Raw genomic sequence first — 9,013 nt, forward strand, 5'->3', positions numbered from 1 at the left:
CTGATTCAATATCTGAAAAACTGATTCAATATTTTGAAAAAACTAATTCAACATATTTTTGGAAATTGTTAAATTAGTATATAAGCAATGTTGAAAAAATATATTCAAAATGTATATGAAAATGCTGAAACGTGGAAATAAAAAACTATAATGATATATTGGATTTCATTTTGTTGCATTAATTCAAACAAATACTATGATCCAAACTTTAGGAGAAAAGAGCATTCAAAGTTTGAAATTCATTAACATCCCATCCAAGTCCCTCCTATAGTGTTGCACCGCATGTCGAGTGCATGTTGGTGACCATTTGCCACAGAATGTTCTGCTGCGTGCGTGCTCGCTGCGCACTTGACCCACCTCCACGTGATAAATCCTAATATTTATTTTGTCCCGCACCAAGCTCAAGCAGTGGAAGCTCCATAAGGAAAAAAAATTGGAAGTTGCCAAAGAAGCGTCCAGTGGGGGCACATGCCCCACTCAACTTCTATTTTTTCTAGACTTTGTGCTTGTTTTGCTAAGATTGGGAAGATCTAGTCAAGATAAGGTACTCACCTAGTTTATAGGCTAGGTCCGCCCCCTTAGCATGTCTTATCATTTCTCGCTATACACACATCAAGCACACGCTCGTAAACACAGTATCACCTAAACCAGTGAATGATAAATTCATCCAAAAAACAAATGGATAGACTATGCAATCATCTACCATCATGTTCAATTTGAGGTTGAATAAAAACTTATACAAGAAGAGCAAGAAAAAAACCCAATACATTTGCAACCATAATTATTCATGTGCTGATTTTCTCTTTTTTCTACTTGTATAAGTTTTTTCTATAATCTTACTTTTATACATGATAATAGATATTTACATGTTCTATCCATCGTATAATTTCATAATACATTGATTATACCACAGATATCGATTTGCTCATGAGCTGGTCCAGTTTTCTCACTACTCAGCAAGTCCATCAGTCCCACCTCCCACGCCATCACCATTTAGAAATCACGATTCAGGAGGCAGGTATGGCGGAAGAGGGGAAGAGCAGTAGCGGAGTGCGGGTGTGCATCACCGGAGGCGCCGTGTTCATCGGCTCATGGCTCATGAGGAAGCTCCTCGAGAAATGCTACATCGTCCACGCCACCCTACGGAACACAGGTGCGCGCGTTTGCTCCTTCCGTTTCATGTTTCATGGCAGCTCGCTCCGATCCACCGCGTCGTGTCGGGGAATCCGCCAAAAATCTTAGGGTGTGTTTGGTTACTGGGTTGAGGTGGGTTGGGGTGGGTCGGACCCTCGTCGTCCCATGTTTGTTCGGAACGGAGTGGGTTCGGTTCGACCCAGATGAGGAATATTCCCCTTTTGTCTGGGTCGAGTGCATCCCACCGATTTGGAGGGACCGCACGGACCCAGTCCCACACCGTCTGCTCCGTTTTCTCGCTTGCGCGCTGGCGCGGTCGCCGCTGGGCGACGAGCGGCGCTGGGAGGAGCCGGGACCAGGGACGAGCGGCGCGGTGGCGGGCGCGGGAAGGTGACGGCGGAGCCGCCTGCTCCATGGCCGCGGCACCATGGCCGGCGGCGCAGGTCCTCCGCCTCCGTGACGCCCTATGACCGCGGCCCCTCATGCCGGCGCGGGGGAGGGAGATGAGGCCGCCGCTGCCGGCGGGATCTGGGCAGGCGGCGGCGGCGGCAGGATCTGGGGAGGCGGCGGTGTAGGGAGCTGGGCCGCTGGGGAGGCAGGGGCGGCGGCTCAGGGTGCTGGGGAGGCACGGGGCGGCGTGCGCGGAGCTGGGGAGGCAGGGGTGGCGGCGTAGGGAGCAGGACGGGGGGCCGGCGCGTTGGCGGCTGAGGACCGGCCGGGGAGGAGCCATGCGGGAGGATGGTTCGCGGGAGGAGAGGAGGAAGAGAGGAGGAAGAAGATGGGAGGGAGAGTAAAAAAACAGAGGCTGACAGGTGGGTCCTACGGTTGGCAGGTGGGGCCCACCACTAACGGTGTTAAAAGGACATCCATCCAACCCTCTCAACCTCTCCGACCAAACAAAATACTGGGTCGGCTTCAACCCGCAAAAGTGGGTTGGCTCCAACCCAACCCACTTCGTCCTAGGACCAAACACACCCTTAAGGAGCGGCAGAGGCTGGTCACCGTTCAGCTCCTGCGTGATCCGGAAATCCGAGTCCGATTCATTTGGTGGTGGCTGCAGGAGACGAGGAGAAGGCCGGGCTGCTGCGGCGGAGCAGCTGCGGCTGTTCGAGGCCGACCTTGTCGGCGCCGCCACCTTCGCGCCGGCGATCGCTGGCTGCCAGTTCGTCTTCCTCGTTGCCACGCCATACGGGCTCGAAGCCGCCAGCTCCAAGGTGATGTTACCAATCGTTTTGCTGCGTCGCACAAGTCATGGCCAAACTTCCACTTGCGGGCGGATGCCCTTCCGAACACCAAAAATTTGGGTTGATAGCTAAATAAAAAATTAACGATTATACAGTTGATATCGATTCTGCAGTATAAGAGCACGGCTGAAGCTGCAGTGGACGCGGTGCGCGCGATCCTCCGGCAGTGCGAGGAGTCCAAGACGGTGAGGCGCGTGATCCACATCGCCTCCTTAGCGGCCGCCTCGCAGCTGAAGGAGCCCGACGCCGGCGCCGGCGCCTACAAGGATTTCATCAGCGAATCCTGTTGGACACCGTTCAACGTCGACTACCCTCTGCGCAGCGCGCATTTCGATGTAAGCAAGCCGTACGTGGTCTTCTGATCGCTCGACGATAATTTTCTCGCCGATTTCTGCAACCTACGAAGCCAAAGCCTGATGGATTTTATCGATGACCAAAAACTACTTCTATAAGCAGAAGTACATCCTCTCGAAGCTGCAATCAGAGCAGGAGCTACTGAGCTACAACGCCGGCGAGAGCCCGGCGTTCGAGGCGGTGACCTTGCCCCTAGGCCTCGTCGCGGGGGACACGGTCCTCAGACGCGCCCCGGAGACGCTGGAGCACGCCGTGTCGCCGGTGTCCCGAAACGAGCTCGGCTTCGCGTTCCTGCGCCTGCTGCAGAGGCTGCTCGGCTCGCTGCCGCTGGTGCACGTGGACGATGCCTGCGACGCGCTCGTCTTCTGCATGGAGCGCCGCGCCTCCATCGCCGGCCGGTTCCTCTGCGCCGCCGCGTACCCGACCAGCCACGACGTCGCCGGCCACTTCGCCAGCAAGTTCCCCCACCTCGACATCCTCGAAGAGTAAGCCGACCGTACCTTGTTGTCAAATCCATGAAAACAATAGTGTTTGGATTTTAGTACCTCCTAAAATTTATGTCACGTCGAATATTTGGAGGCTAATTAGAAGAATTAAATATGAGCTAATTATAAAACTAATTACACAGATGGAGGCTAATTCACGAGATGAATCTATTAAGCCTAATTAATCCATCATTAGCACATGTTTACTGTAGCATCACATTGTCAAATCATGAACTAATTAGGCTTAATAGATTCGTCTCGCAAATTAGTCTTCCTCTGTACAATTAGTTTTATAATTAGTCTATATTTAATACTTTTAGTATCTAAATATTCGATGTGATAGAAATTTTAGAAAAGGATTAAAGAAACAAATACCCCAAAACCGAAAACGAGTTGGTATCTGACGAGATGATTTGGTTGCTGATTCGATCGGCTTGAATGTCTGATTCTGCATCAGGACGGAGGCGGTGGTGGTGAGGGCGCAGCGTGCCGAGGACAAGCTGGGAGGAGATTCTTGACGACAGCGTTGCCTGCGCGGCGGGGTTGGGACGTTTGATGCTAATTAGAAGTATTAAATATAGGTTAATTAAAAAATTAATTGTACAGATGGAGTCTAATTCGTGAGACGAATCTATTAAACCTAATTAGTCCATGATTTGATAATGTGGTGCTACATTAACCATTTGCTAATGATAGATTAATGAGGCTTAATAGATTCGTCTCGCGAATTAGCATAGGGTTCTGCAATTAGTTTTATAATTAGCTCATGTTTAGTCCTTCTAATTAGCATCCGAATATCCGATGTGACACTGCTAAAATTTAGAAACTAAGTATCCAAACGCCCCTAGAGTCTTGACGCAACCAAGCTCAGCTCGCAGAAAGGATAAGAGGGTGTTTGGATACTTACACCTGCTAAACTTTAGCACCTATCACATTGGATGTTTGGATACTAATTAGGAGTATTAAACATAATCTAATTACAAAACTAATTGCACAGATGGAGTCGAATTCACGAGACGAATCTATTAAGCCTAATTAGTTCATGGTTTGACAATGTGGTGCTACAGTAACCATTTGCTAATGATGGATTAATTAGTCTTAATAGATTCATCTCGCGAATTAGACTCCATCTGTGCAATTAGTTTTGTAATTAGTTCATGTTTAGTCCTTCTAATTGGTATCTGTCGTTGTCAAGATCAGCGGATCAGGACTTAGACTAGTAAATTTCTTTTATGTGCGTGAGCCTCAGATGGTTGCACGGGAGACGGATTAGACTTGTTCGGGCAAAGGAAGCGCTACGTCCAGTATCGAGGATGTTCGTGTTACCCGCGCGGGGATTCTGTAGTAGGGGGTTACAGAAGGGCGAGAGAGGGACTGGTCCCAGGTCTCTTTTACTTTTGTGTTCTTGGGAGAAATGTTGATCTCTCGATCTGCCGATCCCCCTTTTCCCCGGCTCTAGGTTCCTCCTTTTATATCGCAAGGGGCCGGCCGGAGTTACAATTGGATCTGGGTAAAAGGCAAAGAGTAAGATGGTAAAAAAGAGGTCTGGCGGGGAGGAGGGCAGAGGCCCCTGGCGCCCGACGTCCTGCCGACCCTAAACGCGTGCCGTCGTGCATGCCGGAAGGGGTGGCCGCCGGATGCCAAGTGCTGCAGCTCTTCGCAGGCAGCTACTTCGATGTTCGTAGGTATCAGGATAGATCATGATGAGGGAGCTTCGTCGTTATCCTGCCGTCCGTTAGGGAGGACGGTGGATGCCGCTGCTCTGGCGATGGCGTGTAGAGAGCGGGAGCTTCATGCCTGTATTGCCGTTTGTGCGGGACCCGAGGGCGTGCGGGACCCGAGGGCGTGCGGGACCCGAGGGCGGGGCCGCTCCCTCCCTTTCTGTAGTCGCCGCAGGTCATGAGTACCCTGCGACGAATAGGAGCTGGCCGCCAGTACTGTAGCTCGCACAGGATGGTCGTGCGCGGGTACTTGCGCCAGGTTGCGTGGGGGGCGCGGTCGCCCTGCGCTCTGCCAACTCTGCGGCGTATTTATGGTGAGGCCGACGGGGGGTCCCACAGGATTTGTCTTGTCTATGCGGACCGTATCCAAGGGGGATTCTGACCCGTGGGCCTCAGCGTGCCCGACTCCTTTGCTCGAGGTCGGGCGAGGCGGAACTTTCGTGATATAGGGTCGGGCGCTCCCGACCCTGGGGTTACGGTCGGGCGAGGCGGAGGCCTTGCGGAGGGGGGTCGGGCGCTCCCGATCTTGACGCCTAGGTCGGGCGAGGCGGAGATTTGACCACGCTTTGGTGGGCTTGGGCCCTCATGTTTGTTTCTTTAAGCTGCGTATTAGGGGGTCGCTAATATTTCCCCCCAACAGTAGCCCCCGAGCCTGTGGTGGAGCAGGAGTGCTCCTCCGGAGGCTCCTTTCGCTGTTTGCCGTCGGTTCCTGTTTTATGGCGCGCTTGTTTCACCTTCGCCATGCTTGAGAGAACCTGTCAGTTTGTGACCACACGTGTGGCAGTTTTTGCGAGGCTAGCCCCCGAGCTCCTGCTCGTTGCAGGAAACCGATCGGGAGGCCAGGTCGACTTTTTGATCGTTGCCCCTCAAGCGTCCGTTCGCTAGGACGGAGGGGTTGAGCCGGGCCACGTTATCCGCGTAGGACGAACCGTGGTGCTCGTTTGAGCTGCGAACAGGTAAGTTCGAGTGGAGTCCCGGTCCCCGTTCGGGGGGGTCCGGCTCGGGCCAAGCTGGTGGCGTACTCCAATTTCCCGTCGGTCAGTTCATATAGTTCCCGGATCCGTTCGACCGGATCTGGGGGCTCGTTGCCTTTCCCCGTGGAAAAACCATGAACTTTGCACCGAGCGAGACTCGAACGTGAGTTTGGGACGCCCTTGGCGTTCGCTCGCCTGGGTGTTGGCCGCTAGCGGGCCCGTCCCTTCTCACCCCTTGCTCGGGGGATGTCCTGAGGCAGCTGTCGAACCCGTGTTGGGCCAGCTTTCGAACCCCTGGACCGTACTGGGCCGTAGGGGCGTTTTCAGCCCCGTATCCCTTTCTTACCTCCCTGTTGGCCTTGTACCGGAGCGGTTGGTGTTCCTGGGCCGTACGTGCGGAGCGTCGTGGGCGCGGTTCCCGGGAAGCGGAGTTATGGAAGCGCCGTCCCGCGGATCGAGGAAGATAGGATGTTTTTTCGCGGCCGATCGTGCGCGCGGTTTTCGAAAAGGAAACGGGCGTGGCGGGGGCGTACCTGGCGCTGCATTTATGGCGGCCGGGGCGTCGATTTGGCTTCCCCGGTACTCTTCCTATAAAAGCAGAAGCACGCCGCGCCGGTTCCTCTCCTTTCGCGCTCGAGCCTTCTTGCCTTCCTAGCTCACCTGCGCTCGCCTCGCTCGCCTCGTTCCCGCCGCTTCACGCCGCGCGCTTTCGTCTTCGCCTCCGTCGGTCCCCTTCCTTCTTCGGCGATGGCCCCCTGGGGAGTTTCCCACTTCACCGCCAACCGCGCCGAGGGCCTGGTGCGAAAGGGGCTCCTCTGCGAGAAGACGGCGGCGGACGAGTGGAGGCTGCCGGGGCCGGAACAGGTTCCGTCGCCGCCTGCTGGCTACGTCGTCTCCTTCACCCACTTCCACGAGCGGGGGTTCGCCTCCCCCCCAAGCCGCTTCTTCCGCGGGCTCCTCCACTACTACGGGCTCGAGCTCCAGCACCTCAACCCCAATGGGATCCAGCACATCGCGGCGTTCGTCGCGCTGTGCGAGGGATTCCTGGGGATTGAGCCCCACTTCGAGCTGTGGAAGTACTTCTTCACGGTGAGCCTGTACCAGAAGGCGGGGAAGGCCGGGAGCCAGCAGCGGTCGCCTCCGGTGCCGATTGGGTGCGCTGGGATCCACCTCCGTCATACTCGCTCCAAGGAGTACATGGCGGTGAAGACCTCGGTGTCCCACAAGGGGTGGCACAATCAGTGGTTCTACGTGAAGAACTACCCGATCTCCCCCCTGCCGGCGTTCACCGGCCGCACCATCGACGCGGCGCCCGACGTGTGGGCGTACGGGCCGGTGGAGAAGGAGAAGAGGAAGATCTCCGACCTGCTGCAGGCCATTGGACAGTTGAAGCGGGAGGGGCTCACCGGCGCCGAGGTCATCGGCGCGTACCACGCCCGGCGGGTGGCGCCGCTGATGCTCCGGGCGCGACCGCTTGGCGTCATGTCCCCCGACATGCCGACCGAGGGCACCGTCCTGGCGACAGGTGCGCTTGCTGTCTCCGAGATCCGGCAACGACTCCGGGAGGCGCTGGAGGACAAGGATGTCGACTACCCGATCCCCGGGCATCCGCCGATGCGCCCGGAGCCGGGCGCCATAGACCTGGTAAGGGGTTTGGGTCACCACCTCTCCCTCCTGCCGTCGCGTTGTTTTGTTGTTCTTATGCGGATTCTCTTTTACGTTTTGCAGGGCATGCTGACCCGGGTCGCGGACTCCCTCCCGCCGGTGCCGGAGGATGCCGCGCGGAGGGCTCGCAACCGCCTCCAGGCCGAGAAGGACAAACACCGCAAGGACAAGGAGACGGAGAAGCGGCGGAAGAAGGCCGCCAAGGAGCTCCAGCGGCGGCGGAGAGGGGTGGTCGCGTCCGACGACGACGACGACGATGATGAAGAAGACGAAGAAGAAGAAGAAGAAGAAGAAGAAGAGGAAGAGGAGGAAGAGGAAGAGCTGTTTGCCTCCCGTTCGGGGGCTTTGGTGATTCGTGACGCACCCTCGCAGACGGCTGCAGGGGGTGCGGCAGCGGGAGCGTCCGCCCGGGATCCGGCTCCCCCGGGTCCTGGGGCTGTGCCCCAAGGGTCGGCGCAGCACGTGCTCCAGGAGCCAGCGCGGACCGCTCCTCAAGGGGCGGCGCAGGATGTTCCCCGGGGGTCGGCGCAGGACCTCCTCCAGGAAGGGGCGCGGGATGCTTCCTTGGGGCCGGCGAGGGATGCCGCCCCAGTGTCGACACGGAGTGCCCCTCCGGGGCCTTCAGAGTCCGCCCCCGGCGCCGTCTTGGGTCCGGTGCCGGGCGCTCCCCAGGAGTCCGTTCGGGGGGGCTCCTCGGGGATCCGCGGGGGCTGCCTCCTCCGCCGCGCCTGGAGGTGGAGGGCAGCGGGGTGGCGACAAGCGGCCACTGCCAGATGCCCCGGGGTCGGCGTCCGGCTCCGAGTCGAAGCGCGCGCGCCGTCCCTGCGCTTCGAGGGCGTAAGTTAACTCTTCCTGCGTGTCATCCTTCCTTTCCATTCGTTTCTGCTGACGCCTGACCGTCAACGTGCAGTACTTCTCCCCGCGGCGTCACCCTGCGGTTGGCGCCCAAGAAGATGCTGCGGACATCGTCCTCCTCCGGGGGGCGGGCCGCAGCCCCGCCAGCGGCGATTGGCGGGGTTCCTGGTGTGGCCACAGGTCCCCCGGCGGAGGTGGCCGCCGAGGAGCCGGTCGTCGGGACGACGGCGAAGTCAGCCGCAGGAGGGGGAGCGGACTCCACTCCTCCTGCGGCCCCACCGATCGCTCCTCTGGCTCGGGTCGTGATTCCCTCGGGCCCACAAGCCGGGGAGGTGATTGATCTTGACGCCGACGAGGCGGACGAGGTGGAGACGGCGGTGGGCAGGGCGGATGCCCCCGCTGCCATGGCGGGGTCGGAGGCAGAGGGGGCGCTGGCTCCCGAGGACGCGGCGGCGCTGAAGGCATCGGTGCCAGAGGCCGGGGTCTTCGTCCCGGTCGCTCCCGCGGGGGTGACTCTGGCGGCCGAGACGGAGGTGCCCACAGAGGTGCCGTTAGCGGCCGTGGTGGCGACGGGCGCGCAG

General features: G+C 57.7%; 1 pseudogene; it reads left to right on the forward strand.

The window, feature by feature from the left end:
- The first annotated feature begins 1,020 nt into the window (after positions 1 to 1,020).
- LOC101757446 lies at positions 1,021 to 3,776 on the forward strand (annotated as a pseudogene).
- Positions 3,777 to 9,013: the final 5,237 nt, after the last annotated feature.

Source organism: Setaria italica, chromosome IV (assembly GCF_000263155.2).
Source record: "Setaria italica strain Yugu1 chromosome IV, Setaria_italica_v2.0, whole genome shotgun sequence".
NCBI classification, from domain to species: domain Eukaryota; kingdom Viridiplantae; phylum Streptophyta; class Magnoliopsida; order Poales; family Poaceae; genus Setaria; species Setaria italica.